The following is a 15,563-nucleotide window of genomic DNA, read 5'->3' on the forward strand; positions in this document are numbered from 1 at the left end:
TATCACAAGGAGAACAGATTCTTATCAAACTTACACAAATAGTTATATTGCCATGAAAATAAGAATACTCAATAAGAGTCTGAATTCTGGAGGGATCAGGTAGGGAGAAAAGATAAATGCCTCAATTCTGTTTACAAAGGTACACTTTACCAAATTGCCATAAATCATAGATAGCTTAAGAGAAAAGAGAAAAGTTTTCTTAAATCTAGAAAACAAAACATTAAAGAACTAGCAATGTTTCAAACAAAAAGTCATAATTATTGTAATCATTCTCAACAGTTTATTCAGTCCCAGGTAATTAATTCTTGTTTGCTTGATCTTGAGCTAGTAGTTTTATGAATCATTCTGTTTTTCTATTAGAGTTCTGGAAATTCTTACCCAGTTCAATGGTATGATCTCAAAGTTATTGGAAACTGATATTCTAGAGTACTTATCAAAGTCCTTTCCATGAATCTGAAGACAAAGTGTTTTTGGATCATAGCTACTTGCAAAAGCTTTCAGGAAACATCAGACTAAAACAATAACTGTCTGTGACTGACCAAAAGACTTAAAAATGGCCATGGTTAAAAACCTGATGAGAGTTCATTTAAACACAATTGACAAGGAAATTTGGTTATTTCTGTGTCATACAACAGTTTAAGATGATAACTAGAGTTATGACTGATAACATTATACCAGGACATATCAGATTCTAGGAATTTCATATAATTTCTGGAACACCTATATTGATAATATAACACCCATACAAATATAACTTAAGAAGGTTAAACATTATTACTTTTTTAAAAATAAATTTATTTATTTATTTTTGGCTGCTTTGGGTCTTTGTTGCTGCATGCAGGCTTTCTCTGGTTGCGGCAAGCGGGGGCTACTCTTCGTTGCGGTGCGTGGGCTTCTCATTGCAGTGGCTTCTTTGTTGTGGAGCACAGGCTCTAGGCACATGGGCTCTGTAGTTGTGGCTCGCGGGCTCTAGAGTGCAGGCTCAGTAGTTATAAGCCCAGCACTTATTTTTCTTTAAGCTAATTAAATAGAGCTCTTTTACAAGTCAATTTTGGCACCACCATCCAGAGGTGGAAAAATATCACATATACATAACATACATGTATAGGCATACATAAACATACAGACAAATGCAAACTGAGATCTTACAGCTTTCATTTAAAAATTTTAGCCATATGTCAGGTACATTAATTCAAAACTCACTAGTACATGAAAGAACAGTTGGATCCAAATTGTGTTTCTGGCAGATGAATATGTTACAGTTACCCACTAGATGGCTAAAGTTTTCACTTGTATTTGTGGATAAGACTTTCAAGAGTTTTCACTTTCCCAACTTCCAAAAGCTCCTGTTTCCTTTTTAGCCCCAAGTAGTTGCTTTTATAGGTCTTTGAGCCCCTTGAGAGCCCCTGATGGAGGGTATGGGGGCCTAAAGTTCAAGTGACTATAGGGAGTTGTGGGTCTGAAGTGGGAAGGGAAAGGTCTGGCAGGGTGGACAGAGGGCTGGAGGAGGTAGGAGTTTGAGGGGGGACATAGCAAAGGATTCAAGGGAGCTGAATGGAAGATGGAAGGCAGCAAAAGGAGGAAGGAGGAGCAGGGGATATGGGAAGGAAGAGGTCTTAGAGGAGCCAGTCTGGGGAGATCTTAAGTTTTCCCAGTGAAGTTTCAAATTATCCTTAGCAAAATCATGTCAACAAAAAGGAAGTGGACACAACTGGCAGAGAATGCAGTCAGCAGGGGTTTGAGAAGAGGGTTTCAGTGGGGACTTCCCTGGTGGCACAGTGGTTAGGACTCTGCACTCCCAACGCAGGCGGCCCAGGTTCAATCCCTGGTCAGGGAACTAGATCCCACATGCATGCCACAACTAAGAGTTCACATGCCACAACTAAGGAGCCAACAAACCACAACTGAGGAGCCCTCAAGCTGCAGCTAAGGAGCCCACGTGCCGCAACTAAGACCCAACACAACCAAATTAAAAAATAAATAAATAATAAATTGAGTAAGAGTTTGCTAAAAAAAAAAAAGGGTTTCGGTTGACCAGAAAGTCCTCATGGGAGGAACACGATCAAATAGAGAGAACAGAGAAGTCTTTAAAAAAAAAACTTCTCAACTGCATCACACAGGGAGATCAGCTTGGTGCTTTGTGACCATGTAGGGGGGTGGGATAGGGAGGGTGGAAGGGAGATGCAAGAGGGAGGGGATATGGGGATATATATATATGGGGATATATATATACATATAGCTGATTCACTAACACAACATTGTAAAGCAATTATACTCCAATAAAGACATTTAAAAAAATTAAAAAGCTTCTATCAGGCTCTGAATATCAGCTTCCAATTAGGCCATCTTCTGACCATAGAACTCTTAAAAAAAAGTCCTTTCGATATTATATCAGATTTCAGCCAGGACAAACAGTAAATATTTCTGACAATATTGAACTTCTTTTTAAAACTTATCTCTTTCCCTTTTCTTTTACACCAAAGGTATAACTATCAAGTGACTCAAAACCAAAACTTTTATGAGTTAACTATGGACGCAAGAGCTGTCCTGAAAAAGGGTGCAAAAGATGCAATTCTCCCAAGATCCAGAACTACTCACAAATATCGCTGGAAAAAAAAAGGCTTAGCTCCCCTGCAACAGGAGGCTATCTGCAAATGGGGTGTGACCCACAGTCTTGTCTGGCCACATTCTTGGGGCCCCCAAACTGATGTTTGAGCCACTTGTACACACAAGAACAAACAGCCTGCCTGCAAGCCAAGGTCTCAGGACACAAAGTAGACAAAAAGGAAAGCAGTAGTTGTTTCTGGGAGGGAAAGGATAGATAACCAAAGGGTACTCCAAAAACCAAATTCATAAGAGTCACAATTCAAAGAACTAATCCTTAGTAATGTTTTTCTCCTGCTAATCTGACATTGGAAAGGAAGGGACCACATGAAATTTTACCTTCCTGCCTTTATTGGGCCCTCCAGATGGAGATCCAGGAGTGCCAATTTTGGTAAGAATTCTCACCCTTCTGCCAGTGTTCCCAGGATTCCATCTGAGTAGGGTGTCTCAATGGTCCCATCTCATCCCCAGAAACTGTAGGAGAGGAAAAATGATTTTCTCTGTACCCTTCTGAGTTCTGGTCTGAGACTCACGTAATAAAACACAGATTAACAAGAGCAAAGCAAACAGAAGTTTATTAACGTGTCTACCTCATGCATATGTGGGAGATACCCAGGGAAAAATGAATAATTCCCTAAGGTGGCTTAGAAGTCAGGATTAAATACCATCTTAATAGTGAAAGGTGAAAGGGGATTTAGGCCTAAGAGGAGAGGAAATGATTTTTAGGAAAGATGAATGGGCCCTTAGAAGAATAGATGGGAGGTATGATAATTTGTGACAAAGTGTGTCTGGATGATTTATGGCCTCCTCTTCTCTGATAAGAGTCAGTCTTCACTAGCTGATGCTACCCCTGGGGAATAGATTTATGCCAACTGAGTTCATTTCGGAGGTTCTGTCTTCAGACAGATAAGGGGAGTTCAGAGAAAGCCTCTCCTTGCATTTGTTGTTTTTCAAGTGCTTACAGCCCCAAATAATATATCAAAGCAGCATATTTTGCAGTGGCATGTCCTGAACTCCTACAGCCACATTTTGGGGTGGCATATTCTGCTACCCTTCAACCTCCATCTTAAGCAAAACGGAAGTATTCTGCGATGGTGAGAAGTACATGTTTGCTCTACCCTGGGTTAAGGTGGCTGGAAACTACATTTTATAATTAGCTCCAAAGCACCATTCAAAGATTTTAAATAAAGCGTTCAAGCAGGACTACTGCCACACACTCCGACATAGCCAGAGGTGCCCAGCTCTCAAGGAGGCACCCACCGTAAGGACCGGCCCTTGCAGGAACTTGAGAGTGATTGCATCCAGAAATGGTGGGCCCTGGCACCTTATGTGTCTCACCCTAGTCCTTGGGCCTGTTAGCAGTTAAGCTGGGAGATTCACTGACTCATGATGAAGATCAGAAATTCATGCCTGTTGTAAAATAAAGTTCCATTTAGGGGAGTGTATTAGTTTCCTCAGGTTGCCATAACAACGTTTCACAAACCAGCTGGCTTAAAACTAAAGAAATTTATTTTCTCACGGCTCTGGAGGCTAGAAGTCTGAAATCAAGGTGAGGGTAGGATTAGTTCCATTTGAGGTTCTGAGGAGGAATCTGTTCCATGCCTCTCTCCTAGCTTCCCATGATAGCCGGCAATCCTGGCGTTCCTTGGCTTGTAGATGCATCACTGCAATCTCTGCCTGCGTTTTCATGTGGCCTTGTCCCTGTGTCTTTCTGTCTTCACATGACTGTCTTTTTCTAAGGGCACCAGTCATATTAGATTAGGGGCCAGTCCTACTCCAATGTGACCTCATCTTAACTAATTACATCTGCAATGACCCTATTTCCAAATAAGCTCATATTGTTGGGGTTAAGACTTCTACTTTTCTTTTTTTTTTTTTTTGAGAGGGGATGACACAATTGAACCCATAACAGGGGAGGAAAAAAAGAATTTTATTTTACATCAATTTTTGAGAGCTGCTTTGTTCTAATTACCCTTATTTTTGTTTAGAGCAGGGGTCACAGGCTGGTGACCCAGGGCCAAATTTGGCTTCCAAGAGTGTTCATTAGGTCAGGGTCTCCACCATTCCCTAGTGTCTTAAGCTGGCCACTTCACAAATTTGCATTACCTGAGGGGCCCTTGAAGGCATCTGCATAAGTGACCCTTAGTTTAGAATTTGCTATCTCAAAACATCTTCGTTGTTTTACCACCTTAGCCTCAGAACTACGCTGAGAGGCAGAACAAATGTGTCCTCATTTCACTGACTAGGAAACAAATGTGTTCCCATTTCACTGACCAGGAAACAAGTCTCAGAAAGTAAAGGTGATCTGCCTGGATCACACTGATCACACAGTTAGAAGTAGCGGAGCTGAGTCTCCAACCCAAGTCTCCAGCCTCCCAACGCAGCTTGAACACTGATCAGGCCCACATCTCCACATCTCCAGCCCTGCAAGGCAGCAGTGGGCTCTCAGGACCCGCCTTCCACCCCATTTCCCCAGCTAGATTTTCAGAGTAGCAAATGCCAATAGCATTCTTGAGTCTTAGAGACTTTTTAAAAAGCAGGCACATTCCTGGAGGAAAACCTCTGTAGATGTTCCTCTCAGAGAGAAGAAAATATAATAATGTGCTGTCTGAGTTAAGGGCAGTCTGGTTTTGAGCTTGGTCAAACTTTCCTTGTGCAGGTATGCAAGAAAAAGGAGTGAAAGGGACCACACCCTCTCTTCTCTTATTCTGGAATTCCTATTAAACAGGATGGCAGACCTTCTGGATCTATCCTCCATGCTTCCTAACCGTTTTTTTTTCTTTTTTTCCCCTATGGCAGCATGAGGTATTTTTTTTTTTTTATTAAAGATCCAGATGTGGAACAACCTTTGGGGGAGGGTGTCACTTAGGGGTCAAGCCCCGTTTCACCAGCGCCCCTGTTTGGAGAAGTTGCCTTCACAGAGGCCGGTGGTTTTTCGATTTCCTTTTTGGTTGTTCTTTTGAGAACTTGATACTTGTTCTGGGCCCCCTTCCTAGAAATATGCACTTACAAATGTAAGGAGATGGAACAAAACTTCTTGGAATTTCCCTTATGCTCGGTATTTTGAAATTTCATCATAATTAATCCAGGTGTAGGTCTTTTAAAAAAAAATTATTCTTGGTGCTCAGTGTGCCATTTTACTGTGAAAGCTTACTCCTTTCTTCACCTCTAGGAAGTAGGACATAATTTACTTCTTTTTCTCCCCCCCTCCATTCCCTCTGTTCTCTCATTATGGAATTCCTATAAAACAGGATGGTAGGACTTCTGGATCCATCCTCCATGCCTCCTTCTCCCCCCTCCCCCAACTATTTTTCTATGCCAACATGAGGTATTTTTATTAAGAAATAAAAATAACTAAATGAAATCCTTTAAGTCCCTTTAAGACTTGGCCCTGCTGTGTGCACAGTAGTGCTGAATAAACATGACCTCCTTCTTCTTCATTCTCAGCACCTATATGAACAAGCACATCAGCGACAACAATAGCTAACATTTATTGGCACCTTAGTGTGTGTAAGGCAATGAGCAAAGTACTTGATACATTACCGTATTTAATTCCCAGAACAACCCTATGAAGTAGGTATAATTATTGTCCCTATCTTACAAATGAGGGCGCTGAAAGCCATAAAGCAGAAGTTGGCAGACTACAGCCAGTGGGCCAAACTGGCTGCTGCCTCTTTTCTTTTTATTATTATTATTTTTTAAATTATTATTATTATTTTATTTTTTTGGCCATGCCATGTGGCTTGCAGGATCTTAGTTCCCAGACCAGGCATCAAACCCAGGCCCCAGCAGTGAAAGCACCAAGTCCTAACCACCGGACTAGCAAGGAATTCCTATCTAAATTTTCTTTTATACTTCCCACCTCTGGTCTTTTGAACTGCATTTTGAGAGAATTTCTCCACTTGATCTTTCAACTTTGTTTTTCACTCTTCAGCCATATCTATTTTGTGATCAGTCCATTGAATTTTTATTTGGAAAACTGAGTTCTTAAATTTCCAAAATCTCCACTTGATTCTTTTTAATATGTGAAATATCCTTTCACATTTCTTGTGAACCTATTAATTACACTTAATCTGAAGGCTTGTTTTTTAGTAGTTATTAATTCTGTTTCTTGATGTTAGTTTTTCTGATGGTGGATTTTGATGGCCCTCTTTCATAATCTTGACTTTACTCAAATGTGTAGTTTTCTAGACGTTTGTCCATGTTTTAATTGTGCATTCTTGTTCTGTTTGTTTACTGAGTTTGTTTACTGTTTACATGTCTGTTCTGTTTACTGAGTCTGCATGTAGCAACTTGGTGGGAGGAGTGGAACGTGCTGGTTGGGTATCGATGGGGTATGTAAGGAAGAAGAGGATCTGCCTTGTCTTTTGGGTACGATAATCCTTTCCCTTCCTGGGCATTAGTTTTTTGGGACAAGACCTTGCCTCTGGTCCAAGAGCCTATGCTCAGTGTTTTGGTCTGGGGTGAATCCCCCCTGCAGCTGGCTGATTAGTACAAATGTGAGGAGAAGGGGATAATTTCATTAGATACTCCAAATTCAGTTTCCAAATTAACCATCCCAAGGAATGGCCCAGGGCCCATTAAATCTGAAAGTCTGATATTGAAGTTCTTTCTTAATATTTCTACTTTTGTGCCAGGCTTCTTGTGCATGATTTAAAAAAAAATTATTTATTTTTTGGCTGCATTGGGTTTTCATTGCTGCGCATGGGCTTTCTCTAGTTGTGGAGAGCAGGGGCTACTCCTTGTTGCAGTGTGCTGACTTCTCACTACAGTGGCTTCCCTTGTGGAGGAGAACGGGCCCTAGAGTGCGCGGTCTTCAGTAGTTGTGGCACGTGGGCTCCATAGTTGTGGCTTGTGGGCTGTAGGCCGCAGGCTCAGTAGTTGTGGCACACGGTATTAGTTGCTCCACGGCATGTGAGATCTTCCCGGACCAGGGCTTGAACCCTTGTCCCCTGCATTGGCAGGTGGATTCTCAACCACTGCGCCATGAGGGAAGTCCCGATTTTTTTTTAACCAATGTCAATCTTCTCTTTATTATCTGCCTTTGGTGTTAAACTTCTGTACTCCCCTTCACCTTCAAAATAATAAATATTCATCTATCTTCTTCTTTTACTATTTTTATGATTTTATGTTTTACATTCAAAGCTTTTAGCCATCTGGAATTTATTCTAACATCAGCCATGACTTAGAGCTCTAACTTAATTTTTTTCCTAATGGTGAGCAAGTTGTACCCACCATGCTTTCCATGTGTGGGCTTTTCAAAGGCAGCTCAACCCCCAGAGCTCCATAAAAGCCTAAGAGCTAAGAATAGAAAAGGTAGGACTATAACTCAGTCAGATCCTAATCTCTGCTCCATTACTGCTCACTCTGGGACTCTGGCAGAGCTCCATTCTCCTTAGGGAAAAAGCTCTGGCCAATGATGTAAGGCCGAGAGGGCTGAGGCAGTGAGAGAAGGATTTGCAGAGTACCCTCTAGAGGAGATTAATAGTTGCTGCGTCCCTGCCACTGGGCATGGCCTCATGGGAAACAGTTGCTCAGCCTTGCCAACTATTGCAAGGGACCCCAAGCTCTACCCCTTAACTGTATTTTCTTTCTTTAACCCCCATGTCCTTTCCTGACTCAAAGCCCATCTCATGCTGCTCTTCTGTGAAGCATAAGTGCTCCTTCTCTGGGTCCCCACTGCATTTTCCACAGATCTTTAGTGCAGCTTTTGCAATTGTTTGTTGATATGTCTATTAGTTAACAAATAAACTAACTTACCAGGTATGAAGGATGCTACCTGCCACGTACAGGAGACAAAACCCAAAACACCAGAAGATAGAAGGTGCTGCTGCCCCTGTAGTATTTGCTGAGGCCCCAGGTGTTTGTGGCACCATGGTTGGCACCATGAGTGGCTGTGACTTTGATTAGGCTACCTGAAGCTAAGGAGTCCATTCTTTTTGACAAGTGTCAGGTCCTGGAGAGAGCAAGAAGAATCAACTTTTTCTCTTTCCTCAGGGAACTGATAACCTGGTGTCTAAAGTGTGTAGAGAGAATCTTGGAAGAAACTTCAGGAAAGGAAGAAACAAGGCCATCAAAACCTTCAAAGCGAATAAGGAATAAAGTTGAGTTGGAGAATGCTCCCTCATCTATAAAATATGTGCACCAGCCGTTCTTGTGTGCTGAGTGTGTGTGAGGCACCAGACTCTTAACACACCTTATCTCATTTGATCTTCATGAAACCGGGTGGCATTATCAGTTGCATTTTGTCGATGAGGAAGCTGACTCTCAGAGAGATGAGATGATTTACCTGTGGTCACTGCGAGGAGGCCACAATCAGAAGCCCAGGTAAGGAGGGGGTTAACTTCAGAGGGGAGAAGGACCCACCCTTGGCTGTTTGTACTCCCTCTTCCTCTCCTTCTCCTTCTGCTTGGAAGTACCTGGTGGGGCTGAACAGAATTTTCAGTTTTGTTCTCTGGACCTTTGCTTGGTGGTTTCCTCTGCCTGCACTGCCCTTCACAGCACTTCTCCTCTGGTGAAATCTTAGCTTTCTCTTAGAGGCCACCTCTAATGTCCTGGTCCTGGTAGGGCCTCTTCCCCCTCCTCCTCCCCTTCCTGTAGCCCTTCAGGCAGGGTCCAGCTGGGCTCTGGTTCATGAGGTACATATCTCCCCAAAGCCTGCCTTCCCCTAGGCTGTCCTCACTGAGGAGAGACAGACTCAATACTTTTTGGTCTCTCCAGGGCCTAATACAGGGCCTGGCACACATGCTTGTTGACTAAGGGCAGGAAGAAAACCAACATTTTTTTGAGCAGTGTCAATGTGTCATTCTCAGAGCTTGTGCTGTTCAGAATTTACCCCTCTAAATCCTCCCCTGGAGATTATGTGAAACTTAGACAATAACCACAGAAATACTCATTCTTTTGACTTGTCTTTTGCACTATTTCCTTGGGAATTATCCTTTTTTCTTTTTTCCTCCAAAAGATATTTTACACTTTGAGAATTAACTAAGAGAAAGTTTCTTAAAATACGTATAATATAAAATTTACCATCTCAACCGTTTTCAAATGTACAGTTCAGTAGTGTTTAGTATATTCACATTACTGTGCAAAATATAAGATGAACTTTTTCATTTTGCAAAACTGAAAGTCTATACCCATTAAACAGCTCCCCATTCCCCACTCGTCCCAGCCCCTGGAAACATGTTGTTACATGTTGTTTCCAATGTGGTGTGTTAATTTGACCGCTCCAGATACCTCAAGTAAGTGGAATCATACAGTATTTGTCTTTTTGTGTCTGGCTTATTTCACTTAGCATAATGTCTTCAAGGTTCATTCATGTCTTAGCATAGGTCAGAATTGCCTTCATTTTCAAGACTGAATAATATTCCATTTAGGTGTAGTTTTTTGTTTGTTTCTTTTTGTTTAATTTTCAACTTTTCTATTGCTCTTCAGTTTCTGTTTTTGCTATTACTTTTTAGTTTTACTGCATTGTGATTAGAGAATGTTATCTGTATTCATCCTACTTTTTGAAATGTATTGAGATTTTGTTTGTTTTTTGTGGCCTTTCATGTGGTCACTTGTTAATGATCTCATAAAGAGTATATTCTAGGTTTTCAAGGTACAGAGCTTGATATCTTTTAATTTGATCTACCTTACTAAGTTAACAAATCAAGTCCTCCATATCCTTACTTATTGTATGATTTATTGATCAGTCATGGGCTAAAAGAGGTGAGTTAGAATTTTCTACTATTACTGTATTTCTGTCCATTTCTCCATGTACTTCCTAATTGTTTTTGCATTATAAGTTCTGATACTATATTTTTGGTGCATAAATATTGATGCCAGATCTTCATCGTGGCTCTCAGCCTTTATCATTACAACATTTTCTCCTGTATCTTGTTTTCTGATTTTCTGTGAATTCAACCATGTCTGATGTTAATACTCTAACCCTTGGGGTTTTTTTGTTATTGTTGTCGTTGCTTGTATTTGCATATGTGGTATTTGTTTTGTTTTCTATTTTTTCCTTCTCTTTTACTTTCAGTCTTTCTGAGGAGCACTATTTTAGATGTGTCTCTCACACATGGCACTAGTTAGGTTTTATTTTATGAGTCCATGAGCTATTTCTAAAGAGTGAGGTGATCAGGTCAAAGAAAGCTTTTAAAGCTCTTGGCCCTCATGGCCAAATAATTTTTTCACTGGTTGGACCACTTTGTCCTGTCGCCAGCATTTAGAAGCAAACCATCTCCCCACCACTGCCAGCATGACTATTACACAGCTGCTTAGATATTTAATAGGTGAAAATGGGACCTCATTGTTCTTTCATGCTTTTCTTGGCTTCATCTAATTCTACTTTAAGTAAATAAAGATGGAAGAAAAAAGAAGTTAAAATGAAACATTCCTTTTCAGATATCTTCAGTGAGATTAAGATGGGTGGTGGTGTTTCTTATTGCAGATTTCCATGACATTGGACCAATCACTTTCCACAAGCTCCTCAGCTCAGGCCTTGGATCTCCCCAGGAGAAATTGTGTAGGTTTCTTCCTCAGAGCCCTACACCTTGCTTTCTCGCCTTCTGTAGTGAATAGGCAATATAACAGAACAGGAAGATATAGGGTCTGGAGCTAGACTGAGTAAATTTAAATCTCAGCTCCATCTTTGCTATTTACTAGCTGTGTGTTCTATGGCAGTTACTCAACCTCTCTGTGCTTTGGTTTCCCGAGGTAATAATTCTCAAGGGTAACAATGATTACAATATTAACATAGTAACACCTGTTGGGGTTGTTGTGAGGAACAGTTAATTTATGCAAAGCACTCAGACAGGATTATTACTGTTGTCTCTTCCTCTGGGAAATACCCATTTACCACTTCAGCTAAGGTGGTTTTGGTGGAAGCATTTCTTTCTTCCATGGCCCTGCTTCCGGGTTAGCCACTGCATTTAGTCTTAGGCCAGGGGCAGGCTCCTGACAGAAGCAGAACCAATCAGAGTCCTTTCCTGGGAACTCTGAAGTTGGGACATGAGAAAAGAAGCCTTTGGTGCCTTTCTGGTGGGGAAGCTCTCTGAGGTGAGACCCAGGCTCCTGGCAGCCATGTTTCCAGCCTGTGAAAGGAGCCCAGCTTCGAGAGTGAGGCTGACTGACCAGTGGAGAAAAGCTGACATTAGAAATGGCAAGAGTCTGACATTACTGGAACCCTTAGTTTTGGCTGTCTCCAAAGGCACCGTGTGAGCCAATGAATGTCCTATTTTCTCTAAGATTGCTTGCATTGAGCTTCTGTCACTGCAATCAAAAGAGTTTTAATACATTTCCTAAGGCACCTTAGGACAGTACAGATCATGGGGTCTCCTGTCCACCTGTCTCTGAAAAGCCCTCCCTGAGACATATGCGCACACGCACACACACTCTCACAGAGTCATGGCGATTGCCAGCTCCTAGGAGTGAGCTGTAGTTCCTTCCCCGCCTGCACTGCCCGCGCAGTCCTCTACTTCTCCACACACACCAAAAGACAGCTGCGCCAGTGCCCAGGCATGAGGAAGCGCACTTGCTAAACAGGGTGTTATCCCGGAAATCTGTGCCTTTCTCTGTACGCTCCTTGTCCTTTTCTTCACTGCCCTATTCAGTAACTTTGCAAATGTATAAGGAGCACCTGCCAAGAACCAAGTCAGGCCTGGGGCCCCAGAGAGGCAGTTCCTGCTGTCAAGGAACCCGCAGGCTGTGGGGGCCATCAGGCCATCAAAAGACTGCTCTGAGAGAGACAGTGGGGTGAGTGTTGAACAGATGTGCTCGCCAAGTGCCGCAGGAGCTTAGAGGAGGCTCTGTCGCTGGTTGCCTGGGATGGTCGTCTGGCTGATCTACCCGCCTCGAGGTTCTCCCCGCCCCCGACCCATCCTGCCCACTGCCGCCGGAATGTCTCCCCGAACAGATGTGCGACTGCCTCTGCCCCCTGCAGGCCTGAGCCCACATGCCTTAGCCTGGCAAAACCCTAAACCAGATATTGCCTCAACTTACTTTCTCAGCCATGTTGTCCACTGTTCCCCGTTCACAAACCTTACCCATGAGTCTAACTGTGCCACTCACCTTCATCAGATGCATTCAGTGTTTTCCCACCATGGTGCCTGTCCTCACTCTGTTCCCTCTGTTTCCCATTCCTGTGTGTCCCGGCTGTACACACCTTCCGAGGTGTGGGATGGCAAATGCGTTTCGTGTGCCTGCTCTGATCGTCTGGCTGTGTTTCTGTGTTCAGAAGGATTCTGTAGACATACTTGGGCTCAGTGAAAGAGTAAGGGATCAGTCAGCAAAATCTACTATGGCCACCAAATTGGGTGTGTGCTGGGGATGGGCGTGGGAGGCAGTGGGTGGTGAGGAACAGCACACTTGGGATGCATGTGCGCTTTGTTCCAGGTCCAGGTCTTATGCATCTCCCCATCCCCATAAAGACTTCCTTGCTCCTACAAGTGAAATTAACTTCTTTCTCTTCTGAACTTTTATAGCCTTCTCTCTGTGCCACTGTAAGAGCACTGGTTTCTCCTACCTTTTTATGGGTACATCTGCTTTTGTTCTATTTGAGGAGACAGATGGTACCCTATGGAGTATGGTACAAGGGAGAGATTCAAAGCACATTAACTGAATGGATGAAACCATGTGGAGCACTAAGATGGACGTACAAAGGGCTGCAAGGGGCCCATCCTGAGGAGCTGGCCTTCCCCATGGGCCTCAGCTGACTCTGGGGATGGTGTTGTTACAGATAAGTTCTCACTCCTGAACCAACTTCCTGCACTGCTGCTTCTGTCTGACCTGCCGTCTGCTGTCGTCTTGTGCGTCTGTGACCATGAGGTCTGAGCTCCCAGCTTCTCTAATTCATTCCTTTACTCACTAAACCACAGCGGTGCCTCCTGGGTGGCCAGTTCTGTGCTCGCTGTTAGGGGCCCAGGGACGATGTCCTGCCTTTAATCCTATCACTGACTTGGGGAGAGTGGGGCAGAGGTGGTGGAAAGACGGAGACCTGAGTCCTGGGATTCAAGGAGAAGAAATGTGGGTCCTAAGACAGGAGTAGGGAGGGTGCTGTGGGAGAAAAACAGAGGCTTCTGGGGCAGGGTCGGGGTGGAGGTTGTTGATACATCCACATCCACCAAATTGCCTCTTTCTCTATGCTCCTCAGCACCTCATAACTGGGTTGCCTGATTGTCACTGCAAGCTCTGTGCTCCCAAGTTTCAGGGCCCGTATAGATGGAGTCAGGAAAAAAAAATTTTTTTTTAACATTTACTTGTTTATTTACCTGGTTGTGCTGGGTGTTAGTTGCGGCAGGTGGGCTCCTTAGTTGTGGCTCGTGGGTTCCTTAGTTATGGTTCACCGGCTTCTTTGTTGCAACACGTAGGCTCCTTAGTTGTGGCATGTGAACTCTCAGTTATGGCATGCATGTGGGATCTAGTTCCCTGACCAGGGATCGAACCCGGGCCCTCTGCATTGGGAGCGTGGAGTCTTATCCACTGCACCACCAGGGAAGTCCCAGCGTCAGGAGAAATTTAAACAGCCTCAGTGCATCCTACCACTCCCCATCCCACACAAACACTCAGACCTCAAGAGCCCAGCGCTGATTACCATTCCAGGCCTGAGATCCTCATGCCACCTCTTGGACTCCCTTGAATCTCCTTTGCTGCTGTTCACACCTGGAACTCTGGGCCCAGGTAACCACCCGGGCTCCTGAGCTGCATGGGGGCCCTGGTGCGCCTGTGCCCTGGTGACCAGCATGGGCATCTGTGATGTCCCCAAATTATTATAGGGGCTCCAGAATGATTGGCAGATTCACTCAGGCTGCTCTGTCACTCTGGGTTTCTGGTGCCCACCTCCCTCACCCTCCTACCCACTTCCCCTGCTCCTCAACCCACAAATGTGTTTAGGCTGCAGAGCCAGCTGCAGAGCTGTATAGCACTGTTGGCAGGAGATGGGATGGCTTGAGAGCTGCCTGGAGGGGAACGTGGCAGATCACATTTCTTCAGCTCGTGCCAAATATTATTCAGATGCAGCTTTTCAGACAGACACAAATTGCTCATCCAATAAACACAGAAGGGCTAATCCCAAGACATTTATCAGAGTGGGGAAAGATGAGAGAAAAGACAGACACGAGAGGCCTTTGAGAGCTGGCCTGGTGTGGCTGGCCTGAGGGGAGGTGGGGAGACCTCCAGGCACTCCTGGGGTTTTCTTCTTAAGGGCCTGAAACCCAGCACCAGGGCTTTGGGATTTGCTTTCATTGTGACATACAAAGCCGGCGTCGGTGCAAACACTTCCCCATGGTGAACAGAGTAGAAGAAATGAACACAGGCCAGGGTGCCTCTGTGGGTGGTCAGCTCCCACCTCCAGTTGTCAGTGGTCATGGGGATTAGCTGTCTGCAGAGGCTGCGTATACTACCCCACCACGCACACAGAGAAAGTCCTCAAGGCATGCTGTGATTGTTCGCAGAGCTCTCAGGAGACAACGCTCCTGGCCTGGAATCTCTTACTTCTGCCTGACAAGTGTGAGGGCACAGCTGCTGAGAAACAGGTTGAGGGACGCAGCTGACCACGATGGCAGGGGACCAGAGACATGGGGGCCCCCCATCCATACCAGAGCGCTGGCCAAGCCATTGAGGTCCTTTGCGCATCCCTTTCTGCTAGGACCTTCTAACGGGCCCCATGAGCGTTCCTCTTCAAGGATTCTGCCCAGAAATGAAAGAAGTCAGGCCCTCCTCTGAGGCCCAAACTCAGAGCCCAGGGAGAGGAGGACCAGGTGAAGCCTCTAGAGTCAGGCTGGTCCTCCCACTGTCTGTGCCACGGTCTGCACCAAATGTGCCCAGCGGAGAGGTGGGAGTGCCCATTGGAGGGAAGAGGCACTGACTAGATCAGGGTGAGGGCATGGGAATAGTTGCCAACATTTGTATAGTCAGGGACTATTCTCACTTTTCTCACAGCAACACGATGAGCTAGCTGTACTATTATTGGTACGACTTTC

General features: G+C 44.2%; 1 long non-coding RNA gene across 1 annotated transcript in view; it reads left to right on the top strand.

Annotated features, from left to right (window-relative positions):
* Positions 1 to 13,549, top strand: part of LOC114883637 — a 33,911-nt gene extending 20,362 nt beyond the window's left edge. The window contains exons 2-3 of the long non-coding RNA XR_003790633.1: positions 8,602 to 8,931; positions 13,145 to 13,549. This is a non-coding gene — a long non-coding RNA (uncharacterized LOC114883637). The remainder of the gene's footprint in view (positions 1 to 8,601; positions 8,932 to 13,144) is intronic.
* The last annotated feature ends 2,014 nt before the right edge of the window (positions 13,550 to 15,563 follow it).

Source organism: Monodon monoceros, unplaced genomic scaffold (assembly GCF_005190385.1).
Source record: "Monodon monoceros isolate NGI ecotype Baffin Bay Population unplaced genomic scaffold, NGI_Narwhal_1 Super_Scaffold_5, whole genome shotgun sequence".
NCBI classification, from domain to species: Eukaryota; Metazoa; Chordata; class Mammalia; order Artiodactyla; family Monodontidae; genus Monodon; species Monodon monoceros.